The sequence below is a fragment of the Pongo pygmaeus genome, chromosome 3 (genome assembly GCF_028885625.2).
Source record: "Pongo pygmaeus isolate AG05252 chromosome 3, NHGRI_mPonPyg2-v2.0_pri, whole genome shotgun sequence".
In the NCBI taxonomy this organism is placed as follows: domain Eukaryota; kingdom Metazoa; phylum Chordata; class Mammalia; order Primates; family Hominidae; genus Pongo; species Pongo pygmaeus.
In genome coordinates this window covers 68,536,883-68,558,712 of record NC_072376.2, presented here as the reverse complement: position 1 = coordinate 68,558,712, position 21,830 = coordinate 68,536,883, and positions in this window count along the sequence as shown.

Below are 21,830 nucleotides of genomic sequence, written 5' to 3'. Positions count from 1 at the left end.
AACATCCTGGCTAACATGGTGAAATGCTGTCTCTACTAAAAATACAAAAATTTAGCCGTGTGTGGTGGCGGGTGCCTGTAGTCTCAGCTACTTAGGAGGCTGAGGCAGGAGAATGGCTTGAACCTGGGAGGCAGAGGTTGCAGTGAGCCAAGATTGCACCACTGCACTCCAGCCTGGGTGACAGAGTGAGACTCTGTCTCAAAAAAATAAATAAATAAAATAGAAAATAAAGTAATTAATAAAGGAGATTGAATGCATTTTTCTTCAGTTCTTTCTGAATTTGGACAGTCTGAGACCTCATTGCCATCACTAATATGTGTGTCCTTTCTAATATAGTATGTTGAAAAGCATTGTTTCTATTTGGTTTATCTGGAGTCCAAATTTATTTGTTGAATCCACAAATGTTGACTGAGCACCAGTATACTGTGTGCCAGGCACTGTCCCTAGCCCAGGAGATGCTGTAGCAACCAAGACAAATAAGATTTTTAACTTTATTGGGAAGACCAATAATATACAAGGAAACACTTCAAAAAACAATAATTCTGTTTAGGGGGTAGGAAGACAATAAACGCCAAAACATGATAAAGAATGCTTTGAGATGGGTGTGCTACTTTAGACAGGGTAAAATGCAAAGGTCTATGTGCACAGGTGAGATTTAACCTGAGATCTTTATTACAATAAGAAACTGGGCTAGGAAATACAGACAGCACATTCCATGCAGAGGAAATGGCAAACATAAAGGCCCTGTAGTGGCCCCATTTGGGATGTTCCAGGGGCAGAGAGAAGCTACTGTGGCTGAAGTGGTGAAACAAGGAGACTAGCAGGCTGGCAAGGCGGTGGTGGGGCAGGTCACACAGGGTGTTGTGGCCCCAGGAAGAAGCTGAGTTGAAAGATTTTCTACAGGGCAGCCACATGATCTGGCTACCCAGTGGAAAGTTTTGCTTTGTAAAGAAAATGATATTTATTTGTGAATGGGCATTGTAATGAGAATATACATGCCATAGTAAACTATGTGAATATTCAGGACAGTAAAGGAAGACAAAGTGTTTTAATGTAAAAATGAGGAGGATTACATAATTGTTTTGAGACAATTACTGTCAGCTACAAGGATCAATAAGATGGGCAGTGCCAGTTTGAGGTTGGACAGGCAGTTATTGGGTAGATGTCCTTGAAGAAGTATTTTTGGTGTGTAAGACTTTGATGGAAAGGTTGTGGTATTTGCACAATCTTTTGTGATAGTTCTTGTTATCTGGCATTCATGCACAAAAACCCTGCATGCCTTCATGGCCTTCTCTGGCTCCATTTTGTCAGGGATTTTAACATAAGTGACTCCATTTTTATTTGATAACTTTCACAATGGAAACTTGTGTGTGAAGGGCTGGCCTTTCCAGCCCAACTTGCAATGTCCTACACGCTGGATCTCTGTGCCATCTGCTGACAGGGAGTCTGTGGGAAGGTAGTACTTCTTGAAAAGTGCAGCCTCCTGCAAGCCCGTGGAGTTCTTCAGTTTCATGGTTGCTGCTTTAGGGTCTACTAAGATTTGGGCATTCTCCTTTCTCATTCTTCTTCTTTTTTTTTTTTTTTTTTTTTTTTTTTGAGACAGGGTCTTGCTCTGTTGCCCAGGCTGGATGCAGTGGTGCAATCATAGCTAACTGCAGCCTCTGGCTCTTGCACCAAGTGATCCTCTCACTTTAGTCTCCCAGTAGCTGGGACTACAGGCATGTGCCACCATGCCTGGCTAATTTTTTTTTTTGTAGAGACAGGGTCACAACATGTGTTGCCGAGGCTGGTCTCTAACTCCAGGGCTCAACTGATCCTCATACCTCTGCCTCCCAAAGCATTAGGATTACAGGTGTGAACCACCAACCACACCCAATCCTGTCGTTTTGAAATAAATAGTAAGGCAGAGGTTCAAAGCTAGCAATGTTTTAATGGAGAATAACGAAAAGCAATCTGTGCATTCACAGCCAGGTTTCACAATTTTTTAAAGGAAAACATTTCATACTTTGTGTGATGATAATCTTATTTATATACAAATGAATGCACATTTGCATTTCTTCCGGTGTGTTGAATTTTGCTCACGTATTGCAGTTTATAACAATACATACTCAAAGATAAAATTTCCATGTGCTTTCATCTGTAGATTTAGACTGTCCAAAGTGGTTAGGCCTTCATAAACTAAATGTAAATAAAAGCTGGTTCACGAATTTGCAAATTGATTTTTCTTCTACTGCTTCACATAGGGCCAGAGCCCATTATATTCTATAGTTTGGGATGTAATTTAACATCTATTATTCAGATATGTGATCTAAACAACACATTGGCATTACTTCTGCATAAATCCATATATTACTTTAAAATATGGACAAAAGTCTTGCATGTATATAGTCCCCACCTCCCTAGGCTCTCACTTTTACTTCCTCTCCTCCATTCTTCCCTTCCCAAACATGGAATTGATCTCCCTGGACATCATATGTTTGTACTTTTGGTGTACAAGTTTGTCTTGGTGAGTCTTTCCCATGGGATTCTAAGCTCTTTGAAGGCAGGACTGTATTGGTGCAGCCCCTACCTCCATTCTGTCTCATACCTCACTCTCCTCCCGTGGCTTGCTTTGCATTTCGTGCAGTAGATGTGTTCGGTTGAATTGAGTGGTAAATATTTTCCATGAGTGTGTGTACAATTGAGCAAGCCAATGTAGTGCTTATGTTATTTTTTAAAAAAATGCATCATAGAGTTAACTGAAAGTAATTCCTTCCAGGCTGCTGAGTCAGCCACAGTAACAGCAGCTGCATTTTGAAGCTGTGGGGATGGTAGTGGTGGAAATTACGGCATGGAAGGCTCTCAGGAAGCCTCATCTTTTGAAACTCTCCAAGCTTTACATAAGCCACACTCTCCCTGCAAGTGACTCTCTGCTTCTGTGCAAGAAAACACTTTTGCAAGTATTTCTTTTTTGCATGTTTTATTTTGTTTTTCTTTGGCAACTGCAGGCAGGACTGAATGTTCTGGGTTTTCTCCCCCCTGGATTTGGGTGTGAGTGAATTTACACTTTTACTGTTTTGTAAATCATTGCCTAGGCTTTGACAGAGGCACTTTTGTAGGCAGGGGTGGTATGTGCTTAGCACCTCATGCAGAACATACCAGACATGTAATCACTTCTTTGCTGCAGTGGCTGTAACTCAGCAATATTTGTTTTCCTCCACCCTAGCTGGAACTGAAGAACCTTTCTGCACATTACACGGAAGATTTTTCAGTTCATTTTATTTGAATACTAAAGTAGGATTGCCAGATAAAATACATTCACCCAGTTGGATCTGAATTTCAGATAAACGATGAATAACACATTAGTATAAACAGGCCCCAAATATTACATGGGAAATACTTAAATGCTAAAAAAGTATTTATTGTTTATCTGAAATGCAAACTCAACTGAGCATTCTGTGTTTTTATTTGGTAAATCTGGCAGCCCTAATTAAAATCACAGTTGCAGCCAGCACTGCTGGCTGATATTCTCCCTCAGTAAACGGGAAGATGTTTGATGGAACGTGCGGGGTTGAGGCTGTCTTTAGCAGGAACAATTTCAGAACAAACACACTGCAGCTACTTTTTAAAAGGGCAGTTGAAGGCCATTTTTTTACTGTTACTGCTCTTGTGAATGCAGAGATTCCCTGCTGCTGGCTGCAGGGTATGCCCAGGTAAACCCAAGGGAAAGACCGCGTGGGAAAAGCATTGTGTGGAACTGGAAAGGGTGAACCGCAGGGAATGACGGAGAAAGAAGGAGGACTTGGAAGTGCTCATATTTGAAGTTGGCTCCATAGAGCCAATCTCAGATGTCAGGAAGATGAAAATTCAGGCTGGAAATGTGAACAGCACAGGGCTAAATACAACTACATGGTAATACCCACTCATGGTGAACGGGGCAGTTAGGCCTTCAGACATGGCATTGCTGCTACAGGCAACCAGTTCTCTTGGAAAGGAGTGTCTGCAAGATGCTGTAACATCATGGAAAGAATGTTTTCTAACTCCTGAGTGGCAGGGCTTGCCTATTAAGTGGGCAAGCCAGCAGGAGACAAACAGCAGGAGTGGTAGATGCAAGGATAAAGATTGTTCTCGTTGATGGGACACATCCAAGGTAAATTCTGGTTGGAAACAAGAACTAGCTGGGTGACCTTGGGCCCATACATTTACTAATCAGTGCTTGGGTTTCCTCATCTACAGAATAGTTTGGTCAGGATGGTGGGCTCTTCCAAGTCTCGTTTCATTATGCAACTGGAAACGGCTCCAAATTGGAACAGCACTTCTTCACCATCAGTTCAGTTACCTACTTTAATCATAAGAAAGAACAGAATGAGAAGTTTGGGGAAAAAAGGGGAGGGGGTTAAGATTTTTTATTCCCTGCATAATTCTCAACATTTCTCATCTTCTAGCATCAGAAGCTCATTCCTCAGTGGCTGAAGGATGTGTGGATGGCATTCAGGGAATTTGGTAAGCATGAATGAATTGATGCTGAGGGAAAAGAAAAAATGTATCTATGGTGGTTTTGGTGTTTACAAGGTGTCCATAGATAATATTGTTTCAGATGGAAGATATTTGTGACACAGTGTGCATATTTCCCTATGTTTCTGAATTTTATGGACACCTTGTATAACTACTTGATTTCATGTATATATATATGTATATATGTATGTGTGTATACAGATATATTTTTTAATTTCAAGTTCATCTTTTTAATGATTTTATTATATAATGTATGCACATATATGTATATAAAATAGTACACATATTTATATACAATTTATTAAGAAATCACTAAAGTGAGTATACATTGCTTAAAAAGTCTTACTAATAAAAATAAAAGTTGCAATATTTTTATTTAGTCTTTTTTCCTTTAATTTCTTAAAAATTTTGAATACATTTTCTTTAATTGGTGATGCTGAAAATTAAACTATACTTATTTCCATTGTGTGAGAAATGTAATATACTTGTCTATAGCTTTCCTACATGTTCTAATTTTTATTGATAATAATTTGTGACTCTGGCCCAAATGATTATCATTTTCATCACACAACTTCTTTTTTAAGAATCTTTAAAAACATCTGTATTAATTTATGAAACTGCATTTATAGCTATTTAAACAACTCTTTATTTAGTTTCATTTGTACCACTGAGGCTTTTGGCCACAACCTCCAGTTTAAATGTTAAAATTTTGGGTTATGTCTTGGTTAAATCTTCAAGTAATTTTATCCATATATGCTTTCCTGGAAGCATATATAGATGATATAATTAACATGTCTTATATCCCTGGGTACAATTTTTGTCAGCCACATTACACACAGTAATTGTTTAGTTATAGAATGTATTTATTTATTTGTTTATTTTATTTTGCACCTATTTATTAATTTTGTTGTTTTTCTTTATTTTATTTTATTATTTTATTTTATTATTATTATACTTTAAGTTTTAGGGTACATGTGCACAATGTGCAGGTTGTTACATATGTATACATGTGCCATGTTGGTGTGCTGCACCCAACATTAAGTATATCTCCTAACGATATCCCTCCCCCCTCCCCCGACCCCACAACAGTCCCCGGGGTGTGATGTTCCCCTTCCTGTGTCCATGTGTTCTCATTGTTCAATTCCCACCTATGAGTGAGAACATGCAGTGTTTGGTTTTTTGTTCTTGCGATAGCTTGCTGAGAATGATAGTTTCCAGCTTCATCCATGTCCCTACAAAGGACATGAACTCATCCTTTTTTATGGCTGCATAGTATTCCATGGTGTATACGTGCCACATTTTCTTAATCCAGTCTATCATTGTTGGACATTTGGGTTGGTTCCAAGTCTTTGCTATTGTGAATAGTGCTGCAATAAACATATGTGTGCATGTGTCTTTATAGCAGCATGATTTATAATCCTTTGGGTATATACCCAGTAATGGGATGGCTGGGTCAAATGGTATTTCTACTTCTAGATCCCTGAGGAATCACCACACTGACTTCCACAAGGGTTGAGCTAGTTTACAGTCCCACCAACAGTGTAAAAGTGTCCCTATTTCTCCACATCCTCTCCAGCACCTGTTGTTTCCTGACTTTTTAATGATTGCCATTCTAACTGGTGTGAGATGGTATCTCACTGTGGTTTTGATTGCATTTCTCTGATGGCCAGTGATGATGAGTATTTTTTCATGTGTTTTTTGGCTACATAAATGTCTTCTTTTGAGAAGTGTCTGTTCATATCCTTCGCCCACCTTTTGATGGGGTTGTTAGTTTTTTTCTTTTAAATTTGTTTGAGTTCATTGTAGATTCTGGATAACCTACTCATCTGAATAGATATATTTTTTATATATTTATATTTATATAAATAATTTTTTTTCAGGGAACGAAAAATATAATTATATAGAGAGACATAGAAAGAGAGAAGGTACATGTGGCAGAAATGTCAGTGAATGTAAAAATAGTCAGTGAAGGTATAGCTCTAGGTTTTCCAGAGGTGTCTTCAGGTAACTACTACTTACATGGTCATGAAATTGAATTTGTATGCAAAATTGGCCTTTAAATCAATGAGCTAAAATAAATGACTGCATATTAAAGAGAAGTATAGAGAAAGATGACTTTACATGAATTCAAATAATTTATGGAAAATAGCTAGTATTAATAAAATGTTCTCCTTTCCAATAATAGACACTGAAGGAATAATTTTTGTTGTTTTTGTGGGTCATTTTGGAACTTTATATCTTATTTGAAAAGCATTTCTAATCACTACACCGAGACCTAGGCAAAGTTGTAGGGACCGTTGGGTCCCATTCCTCCCAGCTACATCTGCATTGAGTGAGTCACAGTGCTCAACTTAGAATCAATTAAGGCTCTGCTAAATCTCCTTGTTTATTAGTTAAAACCTAGCTGCTTTTCATGAAAACTAAAGAGTCAACTCTATTTACTTTAGTTTGATGAGATAATTTGCCAGATCAGGATTATTTGAAATGTGACCTTTCCTTGAGTTCTGTTTTATATGTGATACTGGGATGTAGAGGGTAGGATAAATGTACAAGACATGATCCTTGCTCTCAGTGACCTTGCCGTCTAGATGCTGGAGGACACAGGTTACACTAGTCCGAGGACTGAAGTTTTAGTTCCAGAGATGAAATTGGAAGCAGGTTCTTTTTTCTTTCCTTTCTCTCCCTCCCTCCCTCCTTCACTCCCTCCCTCCTTCCTTCCTTTCTTCCCTCCCTCCTTCCCTTCTCCCTCCTTCCTTCTCCTTCCCTCCCTCCCTCCTTCCTTTCTTCTTTCCCTCCTTCCCTTCCTTTCCTCCTTCCCTCCTCCCTCCTTCCTTCCTTTCTTCCCTCTTTCCTTTTCTCCTTCCTTTTTTCCTTCCCTCCCTCCTTTTCTCCTTCCTTCCCTCCTTCCTTCCTTTTCTTTCTTTTTTTTGAGGCAGGGTTTCACTCTGTCATGCAGGCTGGAGTGTAGTGGCATGATCTCAACTCACTATAACCCTCATCTCCTGGGCTCAAGCTATCCTCCCACCTCAGCCTCCTGAGTATCTGGGACTACAAGTATGCACCACCAATCCTGGCTTATTTTTGTATGTTTTGTAGAGCGGGGTTTTGCAATGTTGCCCAGGCTGATCTCAAATTCCTGGACTCAAGGGATCCACCCGCCTCAGCCTCACAAAGTGCTGGGATTACAGGCATGAGCCACCATGCCTGGCCAGGTTCTTTTTTCTCTGAAAGAGTGGACCTTTATGCGACCCCACAAAGAATGAGTAAAACCCAGCAAGTTTCAATGCCATCTCTAGCCCTTTCAGACAGAGCATAGTAGAGTACTCTCAAAGAAGGGAAGGTATTCTATGGTGTATCTGTACCACCATGGCACACATTTACCTATGTAACAATCCTGCATGTTCTGCACATGTGTCACAGAATTAAAAGTAAAATTAAAAAAAAAGAAGAAGAAGAAGAAAGAGGAAAGGGAGAAGGAGTTGTTCTGATAACGTGAGACTTCCAAGCATTAGCAGTGGGACCCAGTGCACATCCTGTTGCCTTGAGCTACTCTGCAGAGAAAGGCAAAGAGCTCTGTCTATTTACGGGGTCAGTGGTGTAGTCCTGGCCAAAATCAAGAGAAACCAGGTTTCAAGGCCTGGGTGGCCCCGGCACAATAGCACACCTGCCTATAAAAATACAAGGCAGGAAGTCAATTTCACTCTTACATTTCAAACATAATATTAGGGCCTAAATTTAATCTACTAGTTTTTTCCAGTTGCAAACTATTTTTACTTATTTTTTTAGAACACTATTTATTTATTTATTTTAATTAATTAATTAATTTAAATTTTATTTTAAGTTCCAGGGTACATGTGCAGGATGTGCAGGTTTGTTACATAGGTATATGTGTGCCATGGTGCTTTGCTACACCTATCAACCCATCACCTAGGTATTAATCCCAGCATGCTTTAGCTATTTTTCCTGATGCTCTCCCTCTTGCCACCTCTCCACCCCTACAGGGCCCAGTATGTGTTATTCCTCTCCCTGTGTCCATGTATTCTCATTGTTCAGCTTCCACTTATAAGTGAGAACATGTGGTGTTTGGTTTCCTGTTCCTGTGCTAGTTTGCTGAGGATAATGGTTTCTGGCTCCATCTATGGCCCTGCGAAGGACATGATCTCATTCCTTTTTATGGCTGCATAGTATTCCAGGGTGAATGTGTGCCACATTTTCTTCATCCAGTCTATCATTGATGAGCATTTATGTTGATTCCATGTCTTTGCTATTGTGAATAGTGCTGCAATGAGCATATGCATGCATGTATCTTTATAATAGAATGATTTATATTCCTTTGGATATATACCCAGTAATGGGATTGCTGGGTCAAATGGTATTCCTGGTTCTAGGTCTTTGAAGAATCGCCACACTGTCTTTCACAATGGTTGAACTAATTTACATTCCCACTGACAGTGTAAAAGCATTCCTATTTCTCCACAGGCTCACCAGCGTCTGTTGTTTCTTGATCTTTTAATAATTGTTATTCTGACTGGCATGAGTTGATATCTCATTGTGGTTTTGATTTGCATTTCTCTAATGATCAGTGATGTTGAGCTTTTTTTCATATGTTTCTTGGCCCCATGAATGTTTTCTTTTCAGAAGTATCTGTTCATATCATTTGCCTACTTTTTAGTGGGGTTGTTTTTTTCTTGTAAATTTGTTTAAGTTCCTTGTAGACTCTGGATATTAGACTTTTGTCAGATGGATAGATTGCAAAATTTTTCTCCCATTCTGTATGTTGTCTGTTTGCTCTGATTATAGTTTCTTTTGCTGTGCAGAAGTTCTTTAGTTTAATTCAATCCCATTTGTCAATTTTTGCTTTTGTTGCAACTGTTTTTGACGTTTTCATCATAAAATCTTTGTCTGTGGCTATGTCCTGAATGGTATTGCCTAGGTTTTCTTCTAGGGTTTTTATACTTTTGGGTTTTATATCTAAGTCTTAAATCCATCTTGAGTTAATTTTTATTTAAGGTGTAAGGAAGGGATCAAGTTTCAATATCCTGCATAGGGCTAGCCAGTTTTCCTACCACCATTTATTAAATAGGGAATCATTTTCCCATTGCTTGTTTTTGTCAGGTTTGTTGAAGATCAGATGGTTGTCAATGTGCAGTTTTATTTTTCAGTTCTCTATTCTGTTCTGTTGGTCTATGCATTTGTTTTTGTAGCAGTACCATGCTGTTTTGGTTACGGTAGCCTTGTAGTGTAGTTTGAAGCCCGGTAGCGTGATGCCTCCAGCTTTTGTTCTTTTTGCTTAAGAATGTCTTGGCTATATGGGCTCTTTTTTGGTTCCATATGAATTTTAAAATAGTTTTTTCTGATTCTGTGAAGAATGCCAATGGTAGTTTAGTTGGAATAACATTGAATCTATAAATTACTTTAGGCAGTATGGTCATGGTCATTTTCACAATATTGATTCTTCCTATCCTTGAGCATGGGATGTTTTTCCATTTGTGTGTGTCCTCCCTGATTTCCTTGAGCAGTGGTTGGTAGTTCTCGTTGAAGAGGTCCTTCATTTCCCTTGTTAGCTGTATTCCTAGGTATTTTATTCTTTTTTTTTTTTTTTTTTAAGATGGAGTCTCACTCTGTTGCCCAGGCTGGAGTGCAGTGGTGCAATCTCGGCTCACTGTGACCTCCACCTCCCAGGTTCAAGCAATTCTCTTGTCTCAGCCTCCCAAGTAGCTGGGACTACATGCACATGCCTCCATGCCTGGCTAATTTTTTTGTATTTTCAGTAGAGATGGGGTTTCACCATGTTGCCCAGGCTGGTTTCGAACTGCTGAGCTCAGGCAATCCACCCACCTTGCCCTCCCAAAGTGCTAGGATTACAGGTGTGAGCCACCATGCCCAGCCTATTTTATTCTTTTTGTAGCAATTGTCCATAGGAGTTCATCTGTGATTTGGCTCTCTGCTTGCCTGTTGTTGGTGTATAGGAGTGCTAACAATTCTTGTACACTTATTTTATATGCTGACACTTTGCTGAAGTTTCTTATCAGCTTAAAAAGCTTTTGTGCTGAGACGCTGGGGTTTTCTAGATATAAGATCATGTCATATGTGAACAAATATAATTTGATTTCCTCTCTACCTATTTGAATACACTTTATTTATTTCTCTTGCCTGATTGCTCTGGCCAAAAGTTCCAATACTATGTTGAATAGGAGTGATGTGAGAGGGCATCCTTGTCTTGTGCCTGTTTTCAAAAGGAATGTTTTCAGCGTTTGCCCATTCAGTATGATGTTGGCTACGGGTTTGTCATAAATAGCTCTTATTATTTTGAGGTATGTTCCTTCAGTGCCTAGTTTATTGAGAGTTTTTAACATGAAAGGATGTTGAATTTTATCGAAGGCCTTTTCTGTGTCTATTGATATCATCATGTGGTTTTTACCTTTAGTTCTGTTTATGTGATTAATTACTTTTATTGATATGTTTATGTTGAACCAGCCTTGCATCCTGGGGATGAGGCCAACTTTATTGTGGTGGATACACTTTTTGATGTGCTGCTGGGTTCGGTTTGCCAGTACTTTATTGAGGATTTTTGCATCAGTGTTCATCAAGAATATTGGCCTGAAGTTTTCTTTTTCGTTGTATCTCTGCCAAGTTCTGGTATTAGGATGACACTGGCCTCATAAAATAAGTTAGGGAGGGGTCTCTCCTTTTCAGTTGTTTGCAATAGTTTCAGAAGAAATGGTACCAGCTCCTGTATGTACCTCTGATAGAATTCAGCTGTAAATCTGTCTGGTCCTGGGATTTTTTTGATTGGTAGGCTATTTATTACTGCCTCAATTTCAGAAATCATTATTGGTCTATTCAGTGATTCAACTTCTTCCTGTTCCAGTCTTGGGAGGGTGTATGTGTCCAGGAATTTATCCATTTCTTCTAGACTTATTAGTTTATTTGTACAGAGGTGTGTATAGTATTCTCTGATGGTTGTTTGTATTTCTGTAGGGTCAGGGGTGATATCCCCTTTATCATTTTTTATTGTGTCTATTTGATTCTTCTCTCATTTCTTCTTTATTAGTCTAGCTAACGGTCTATCTATTTTATTAATTTTTTTTCAAAAAAACAGCCCCTGGATCTGTTGATTTTTGAAGGGTTTTTAATGTCTGTATCTCCTTCAGTTCAGCTCTGATCATGGTTGTTTCTTGTCTTCTGTTACCTTTGGGATTTGTTTGCTCTTGGTTCTCTAGTTCTTTTAGTTGTGATGTTAGGATGTCGATTTGAGATCTTTCTAGCTTTTTGATATGGGCATTTAGTGGTATTAATTTCCTTCTTAACACTGCTTTAGCTGTGTCTCAGGGATTCTGGTACGTTATCCCATCTAATTAGTTTGAAAGAACTTATTGATTATTTCTGCCTTAATTTCATTATTTACCCAGGAATCATTCAAGAGCAGGTTGTTCAATTTCCATGTAGTTGTGTGTTTTTCAGTGAGTTTGTTAATCTTGAGTTCTAATTTGATTGTACTGTGTTCTGAGAGACTGTTTGTTATGATTTCAGTTATTTTGCTCTTGCTGAGGAGTGTTTTACTTCCAATTATGTGATCAATTTTAGAGTAAGTGCCATGTGGCATCAAGGAGAATGTATGTTCTCTTGTTTTGGGGTGGAGAGTTCGATAGATATCTATTAGGTCCACTTGATCCAGAGCTGAGTTCAAGTCCTGGATATCTTTGTTAATTTCCTGTCTCGATGATCTGTCTATTGACAGTGGGGTGTTAAACTATCCCAATATTATTGTGGGGAGTCTATGTCTCTTTCTAGGTCTCTAAGAACTTGTTTTACGAATCTGGCTGCTCCTGTATTGGGTGCATATATATTTAGGATAGTTAGCACTTCTGATTGAATTAAACCCTTTACCCATTATATAAAGGCATTATATAATGCCCTTCTTTGTGTTTTTTGATCTTTGTTGAGTTAAAGTCTGTTTTATTTTATTTTATTTTTATTATTTTATTATTTTTTATTTTATTTTATTATTATTATACTTTAAGTTTTAGGGTACATGTGCACAATGTGCAGGTTAATTACATATGTATACATGTGCCATGCTGGTGTGCTGCACCCATTAACTCACTAAAGTCTGTTTTGTCAGAAACTGGGATTGCAACACCTGCTTTTTTCTGCTTTCCATTTACTTGGTAAATTTTCCTTTATTCCTTTATTTTGAGCCTGTGTGTGTCTTTGTATGTGAGATGGGTCTCTCTAATATAGCACACCAACAGGTCTTGACTCTTTATTCACCTTGCCATTCTGCTGTTTTTTAATTGGGGCATTTATCCCATTTACATTTAAGGTTAATATTGTTATGTGTGAATTTGATCCTGTCCTCATGATGCTAGCTGACTATTCTGCATACTTATGTGGTTGTTTCATAGTGTCATTGATCTGTGTACATCAGTGTGTTTTTGTAGTGGCTGGTAATGGTTTTTCCTTTCCATATTTAGTGCTTCCTTCAGAAGCTCTTGCAAGGCAGGCCTGGTGGTGATGAATTCCCTCAGCATTTGCTTGTCTGAAAAGGATCTTATTTCTCCATCACTTATGAAGCTTAGTTTGGCCAGATATGAAATTCTGGGTTGGAAATTGTTTTCTTTAAAAATGTTGAACATTGGCCCCCGATCTCTTCTGTCTTGTAGGGTTTCTCCAGACAGATCCGCTGTTAGTCTGATGGGCTTCCCTTTGTAGGTGACCTGGCCTTTCTCTCTGGCTGCCCTTAACATTTTTTCCTTCATTTTGACCTTGGAGAATCTGATGATTATTTGTCTTCAGGCTAATTTTTCTCATAGAGTATCTTACTGGGGTTCTCTGGATTTCCTGAATTTGAATGTTGGCCTGTCTTGCTAGATTGGGGAAGTTCTGGATAATATCCTGAAGTATGTTTTCCAACTTGGTTCTGTTCTCCCTGTCTCTTTCAGGTACCCCAATAAGTCATAGGTTCAGTCTTTCTACATAATCCCATAGTTCTTGGGGGTTTTGTTTGTTCCTTCTCATTCTTTTTTCTATAATCTTGTCTGCCTGTCTTATTTCAGCAAGATTGTCTTCAAGGCTGAGATTCTTCCCTCCACTTGGTCTGTCCAGCTACTGATAATTGTGGTTGCACTGTGATGTTATTGTGTTGGGTTTTTCAGCTCCGTCAGGTCATTTATGTTTCTCTCTAAACTGATTATTCTGATTAAGAGCTCCTGTAATGTTTTATCATCGTTCTTAGCTTCTTTGGATTGGGTTAGAACAAGCTCCTTTCACCCAGCAAAGTTCATTATTACCCACCTTCTGAAGCCTAGTTCTGTCAGTTCATCCATCTCAGCCTCAGTCCAGTTCTGTGCCCTAGATAAAGAGGTGTTGTGATCATTTGTTTGTTTGTTTGTTTCCTTTTTTTAATTATTATTATACTTCAAGTTTTAGGGTACATGTGCACAATGTGCAGGTCAGTTACATATGTATACATGTGCCATCCTGGTGTGCTGCACCCATTAACTAGTCATTTAGCATTAGGTATATCTCCTAATGCTATCCCTCACCCCTCCCCCCATCCCACAACAGTCCCCAGAGTGTGATGTTCCCCTTCCTGTGTCCATGTGTTCTCACTGTTCAATTCCCATCTATGAGTGAGAACATGCAGTGTTTGGTTTTTTGTCCTTGCGATAGTTTACTGAGAATGATGATTTCCAATTTCATCCATGTCCCTACAAAAGACATGAACTCATCATTTCTTATGGCTGCATAGTATTCCATGGTGTATATGTGCCACATTTTCTTAATCCAGTCTATCATTGTTGGACATTTGGATTGGTTCCAAGTCTTTGCTATTGTGAATAGTGCTGCAATAAACATATGTGTGCATGTGTATTTAGAGCAGCATGATTTATAGTCCTTTGGGTATATACCCAGTAATGGGATGGCTGGGTCAAATGGTATTTCTACTTCTAGATCCCTGAGGAATCGCTACACTGACTTCCACAATGGTTGAACTAGTTTACAGTCCCACCAACAGTGTAAAAGTGTCCCTATTTCTCCACATCCTCTCCAGCACCTGTTGTTTCCTGACTTTTTAATGATTGCCATTCTAACTGGTGTGAGATGGTATCTCATTGTGGTTTTGATTTGCATTTCTCTGATGGCCAGTGATGATGAGCATTTTTTCATGTGTTTTTTGGCTACATAAATGTCTTATTTTGAGAAGTGTCTGTTCATATCCTTCGCCCACTTTTTGATGGGTTTTTTTTTTCTTGTAAACTTGTTTGATTCATTGTAGATTCTGGATATTAGCCCTTTGTCAGATGAGTAGGTTGCAAAAATTTTCTTCCATTTTGTAGGTTGCCTGTTCACTCTGATGGTAGTTTCTTTTGCTGTGCAGAAGCTCTTTAGTTTAATTAGATCCCATTTGTCAATTTTGGCTTTTGTTGCCATTGCTTTTGGTGTTTTAGACATGAAGTCCTTGCCCATGCCTATGTCCTGAATGGTATTGCCTAGGTTTTCTTCTAGGGTTTTTATGGTTTTAGGGGTAACGTTTAAGTCTTTAATCCATCTTGAATTAATTTTTGTATAAGGTGTAAGGAAGGGATCCAGTTTCAGCTTTCTACATATGACTAGCCAGTTTTCCCAGCACCATTTATTAAATAGGGAATCCTTTCCCCATTGCTTGTTTTTCTCAGGTTTGTCAAAGATCAGATAGTTGTAAATATGTGGTGTTATTTCTGAGGGCTCTGTTCTGTTTCATTGATGTATATCTCTGTTTTGGTACCAGTACCATGCTGTTTTGGTTACTGTAGCCTTGTAGTATAGTTTGAAGTCAGGTAGCGTGATGCCTCCAGCTTTGTTCTTTTGGCTTAGGATTGACTTGGTGATGCAGGCTCTTTTTTGGTTCCATATGAACTTTAAAGTAGTTTTTTCCAATTCTGTGAAGAAAGTCATTGGTAGCTTGATGGGGATGGCATTGAATCTATAAATTACCTTGGGCAGTATGGCCATTTTCACGATATTGATTCTTCCTACCCATGAGCATGGAATGTTCTTCCATTTGTTTGTATCCTAATTATTTCATTGAGCAGTGGTTTGTAGTTCTCCTTGAATAGGTCCTTCATGTCCCTTGTAAGTTGGATTCCTAAGTATTTTATTCTCTTTGAAGCAATTGTGAATGGGAATTCACTCATGATTTGGCTCTCTGTTTGTCTGTTATTGAGGTATAAGAATGCTTGTGACTTTTGTACATTGATTTTGTATTCTGAGGCTTTGCTGAAGTTGCTTATCAGCTTAAGGAGATTTTGGGCTGAGACAATGGGGTTTTCTAGATATACAATCATGTCGTCTGCAAACAGGGACGATTTGACTTCCTCTTTTCCTAATTGAATACCCTTTATTTCCTTCTCCTGCCTAATTACCCTGGCCAGAACTTCCAACACTATGTTGAATAGGAGTGGTGAGAGAAGGCATCCCTGCCTTGTGCCCGTTTTCAAAGGGAATGCTTCCAGTTTTTGCCCATTCAGTATGATATTGGCTGTGAGTTTGTCATAGATAGCTCTTATTATTTTGAGATATGTCCCATCAATACCTAATTTATTGAGAGTTTTTAGCATGAAGAGTTGTTGAATTTTGTCAAAGGCCTTTTCTGTATCTATTGAGATAATCATGTGGTTTTTGTCTTTGGTCCTGTTTATATGCTGGATTACATTTATTGATTTGCGTATATTGAACCAGCCTTGCATGTGAGGGATGAAGCCCACTTGATCATGGTGGATAAGCTTTTTGATGTGCTGCTGGATTCGGTTTGCCAGTATTTTATTGAGGATTTTTGCATGAATGTTCATCAAGGATATTGGTCTAAAATTCTCTTTTTTGGTTGTGTCTCTGCCAGGCTTTGGTATCAGGATGATGCTGGCCTCATAAAATGAGTTAGGGAGGATTCCCTCTTTTTTCTATTGATTGGAATAGTTTCAGAAGGAATGGTACCAGTTCCTCCTTGTACCTCTGGTAGAATTCAGCTGTGAATCCATCTGGTCCTGGACTCTTTTTGGTTGGTAAGCTATTGATTATTGCTACAATTTCAGATCCTGTTATTGGTGTATTCAGAGATTCAACTTCTTCCTGGTTTAGTCTTGGGAGGGTGTATATGTCAAGGAATTTATCCATTTCTTCTAGATTTTCTAGTTTATTTGCAGAGAGGTGTTTGTAGTATTCTCTGATGGTAGTTTGTATTTCTGTGGGATTGTTGGTGATATCCCCTTTATCATTTTTTATTGCATCTGTTTGATTCTTCTCTCTTTTTTTCTTTATTAGTCTTGCTAGTGGTCTATCAATTTTGTTGATCCTTTCAAAAAACTAGCTCCGGGATTCATTAATTTTTTGAAGGGTTTTTTGTGTCTCTATTTCCTTCAGTTCTGTTCTGATTTTAGTTATTTCTTGCCTTCTGCTAGCTTTTGAATGTGTTTGCTCTTGCTTCTCTAGTTCTTTTAATTGTGATGTTAGGGTGTCAATTTTGGATCTTTCCTGCTTTCTCTTGTGGGCATTTAGTGCTATAAATTTCCCTCTACACTCTGCTTTGAATGCATCCCAGAGATTCCGGTATGTTGTGTTTTTGTTCTCATTGGTTTCAAAGAACATCTTTATTTCTGCCTTCATTTCGTTATGTACCCAGTAGTCATTCAGGAGCAGGTTGTTCAGTTTCCATGTAGTTGAGTGGTTTTGAGTGAGTTTCTTAATCCTGAGTTCTAGTTTGTTTGCACTGTGGTCTGAGAGACAGTTTGTTATAATTTCTGTTGTTTTACATTCACTGAGGAGAGCTTTACTTCCAAGTATGTGGTCAATTTTGGAACAGGTGTGGTGTGGTACTGAAAAAAATGTATATTCTGTTGATTTGGGGTGGAGAGTTCTGTAGGTATCTATTAGGTCCACTTGGTGCAGAGCTGAGTTCAATTTCTGGGTATCCTTTTTAACTTTCTGTCTCGTTGATCTGTCTAATATTGACAGTGGGGTGTTAAAGTCTCCCATTATTATTGTGTGGGAGTCTAAGTCTCTTTGTGGATCACTCAGGACTTGCTTTATGAATCTGGGTGCTCCTGTATTGGGTGCATATATATTTAGGATAGTTAGCTCTTCTTGTTGAATTGATCCCTTTACCATTATGTAATGGCCTTCTTTGTCTCTTTTGATCTTTGTTGGTTGAAAGTCTGTTTTATCAGAGACTAGGATTGCAACCCCTGCCTTTTTTTGCTTTCCATTTGCTTGGTAGATCTTCCTCCATCCTTTTATTTTGAGCCTATGTGTGTCTCTGCACGTGAGATGGGTTTCCTGAATACAGCACACTGATGGGTCTTGAGACTTTATCCAATTTGCCAGTCTGTGTCTTTTAATTGGAGCATTTAGTCCATTTACATTTAAAGTTAATATTGTTATGTGTGAATTTGATCCTGTCATTATGATGTTAGCTGGTTATTTTGCTCGTTAGTTGATGCAATTTCTTCCTAGTCTCGATGGTCTTTACATTTTGGCATGATTTTGCAGTGGCTGGTACCAGTTGTGCCTTTCCATGTTTAGTGCTTCCTTCAGGAGCTCTTTTAGGGCAGGCCTGGTGGTGACAAAAATCTGTCAGCATTTGCTTGTCTGTAAAGGATTTTATTTCTCCTTCACTTATGAAGCTTAGTTTCACTGGACATGAAATTATGGGTGGGAAATTCTTTTCTTTAAGAATGTTGAATATTGGCCCCCACTCTCTTCTGGCTTGTAGGGTTTCTGCCGAGAGATCCGCTGTTAGTCTGATGGGCTTCCCTTTGTGGGTAACCCGACATTTCTCTCTGGCTGCCCTTAACATTTTTTCCTTCATTTCAACTTTGGTGAATCTGACAATTATGTGTCTTGGAGTTGCTCTTCTCGAGGAGTATCCTTGTGGTGTTCTCTGTATTTCCTGAATCTGAATGTTGGCCTGCCTTGCTAGATTGGGGAATTTCTCCTGGATAATATCCTGCAGAGTGTTTTCCAACTTGGTTCCATTTTCCCCGTCACTTTCAGGTATACCAATCAGACATAGATTTGGTCTTTTCACATAGTCCCATATTTCTTGGAGGCTTTGTTCATATCTTTTTATTCTTTTTTTCTCTAAACTTCCCTTCTCACTTCATTTCATTCATTTGATCTTCAATCCCTGATACCCTTTCTTCCAGTTGATCCCATCAGCTCCTGAGGCTTGTGCATTCTTCACGTAGTTCTCGAGCCTTGGCTTTCAGCTCTGTCAGCTCCTTTAAGCACTTCTCTGTATTGGTTATTCTAGTTATGCATTTGTCTAAATTTTTTTCAAAGTTTTCTACTTCTTTGCCTTTGGTTTGAATTTCCTCCTGTAGCTCGGAGTAGTTTGATCTTCTGAAGCCGGTGTTGTGATCATTTGGAGGAGAAAAGGCACTCTGGGCTTTTGAGTTTTCAGAGGTTTTGTATTGATTCTTTCTCATCTTTGTGAGCTTGTCTACCTCCAATCTTTGAGGCTGCTGAGCTTTGGATGGGGTTTGTGTGGGGTCTTTTTTGTTGATGTTGTTGATGTTATTACTTTCTGTTGTTTGCTTGTTTTTCTTTTAACAGTCAGGCCCCTCTTTCATAGGGCTACTGTGGTTTGCTGGAGGTTCATTCCAGACCCTATTTGCCTGGGCCCTTCCACACATGGAGGTGTCCCCAGTGGAGGCTACAGAACAGCAAAGATGGCTGCCTTCTCCTTTTTCTGGGATCTCCATCCCAGAGGGACACTGACCTGATGCCAGCGGGAATGCTCTTTTACAAGGTTTCTGACAACCTCTGTTGTGGGGTCTCACTCAGTCAGGAGGCACAGTATCAGGGACCCTCTTAATGAAGCACTCTGGCTGTCCCTTGGCAGAGTGGGTGCACTGTGTTGGGGGCACATCCCCCTTGTCCAGACTGTCTGGACTCTTCAGAGCAACCAGGCAGGAAAGACTAAGTCCACTGAACCATGGAGAACATGGCCACCCCTCCCCGCAAAGGGCTCCATCCCAGGGAGATCAGAGTTCTGTCCCTAAACCCCTGGCTGGAGTTGCTGAAATTCCCACAGGGAGGCCCAGTCTGGTGAGGAGGGATGGATCTGGTTCCCACCTAAAGAAGCAATCTGGCCAAGATCTGCCATAGCTGCTGTGCTGTGGGGAATTCCTCCCGGTCCAAACCACCCAGTCTCCCTGGTACCTGCAGGGGAAATTGCTGACTGGAGCTGCAGTGATGGTGGCAGCCCTTCTGCTCCAGGAACTCAGTCATCTTAGGCAGTCTCCAGCCTGCTGCCTAGAGGCTGCATAGCTATGCACTTGGGACCCAAGGTCCTGGTGGCGTGGGCTCACGAGGGGATCTCTTGATCCACAGGTTGCACAGATCCGTGGATAAAGTGTGGTTTCCCAGGTAAGGTAGCACAATCACTCACCGCCCCTCTTGGCTGGGAGTGGGAGCTTCCCTTGCCCTGTGCAGCTTCTGGGTGGGCTGTCACTCCACTCCACCTCCTTTTCCTCACTCTCCATGGGTCCCACCAACCACCTAGTCAGTCCCAGTGAGAGAACCTGGATATCCCAGTTGAAGGCACAGGATTCATTCACCATTTTCGTTCTTCTCCTATTTATTTTTAATTGAGAATAAACATTGTACATATTTATCACAAACAGCATTATATTTTGAAATATATACATTGTGGAATGGCTAAATGAAGTTAATTAACATATGCATTACTTCACATACTTATCATTTTTTTGTGGTGAGAACATGTAAAATCTATTCTCTCAGCAATTTTCATAACTACAATACATTGTTATTAACTATAGTCACCATGTTGTGCAATATATCTCTTGAATTTGGTTCTCTAATCTAACTGAAATTTGTATCCTTTGACCAATGTCTCCCTCACCCTACAACCACCCCATTCCCCAATCCATGCTAACCACCATTCTACTCTCTATTATAAATTCAACTTTTCTGAGTTTTGGGTCTTATATCTAAGTCTTCAACTTTTTTGGATTCCACATGCAAGTGAGATCATGTGATATTTCCCCTTCTGTGCCTGGCTTGTTTAACATCATGTCCTCCAGGTTCATTCATGTTGTCCCAAATGACAGGATTTTCTTCTTTTTAAAGCATGAATAGTATTCTATGCTGTATTTTCTTTATCCACTCATTCATTGATGAACATTCAGGTAGATTCCATATCTTGACTATTGTGAACAATCCCACAGTGAACATGGGAGTACAGATATTTCTTCAACATATTGATTTCATTTCCTTTGGATGTATACCTAGTAGTGTGATTGCTGGATCATATGGTAACTCTATTTTTGATATTTTGAAAAACCTCCATATTATTTTCCTTAATGGCTCTACTAATTTACATTCCCACCAACAGTGTGTAAGGGTTCCCTTTTCTTCACATCTGCTCCAACACTTCTTATCTTTCACCTTTTTTTATAACAGCCATTTTAACTTGTGAGAGGTGATGTCTTTTAATTTAGATTTCTCTGCTGATGAGTGATGCCAAGCATTTTTTCATATACCTATTAGCCATTTGTATGTCCTCTTTTGGGAAACGTCTATTCACATTTTTTGCCCATTTAAAAAATTGGGTTATTTGTTTTCTTGCTATTGAGTTGTTTGAGCTCCTTACATATTTTGGATATGAATCCATATTGTCTCTTCTGCAGGTTGTTTATTCACTCTGTTGATTGTTTCCCTTGCTGTGCAGAAGCTTTTTAGTTTGATATAATCTAATTTGTCTCTTTTTGCTTTAGTTGACTATGCTTTGGGAGTCATACTAAAAAAAAATCACTGCCAAGACCAATGTCGTGACATTTTTCCTCTAAGTTTTCTTATAGTAGTTTTATAGTTTTAGGTCTTATATCTAAGTCTTTAATATGTTTTGAGTTGATTTTTGTATATGGTAGGAGATAAGGGTCTAATTCATTCTTCTGCAAGTGGCTATCTGATTGTCCCAACACCATTTATTGAAGAGACTGTCATTTGCCCATCACGTTTTCTTGGCACCTTTGTTGAAAATCAACTAACCATAAATGTGTGGGTTTATTTCTGGGCTCTATTCTGTTCCATTGGCCCATATGTCTGTTTTTATGTAGGTACCATGTTTTTATTATTGTTATTATTATTATTTTTCTCAAGATTGCTTTGGCTATTCAGAGTTATTTGTGAGCCCATCATATTTTAGGACTGTTTTTCTGTTTCTGTGAAAAATATCCTTGGAATTTTGATAGGGATTGCATTGACTGTAAATTGCTTGGGTAGTATGGACATTTTAACAACATTAATTCTTCTAGTCCATGAATATGGGATAT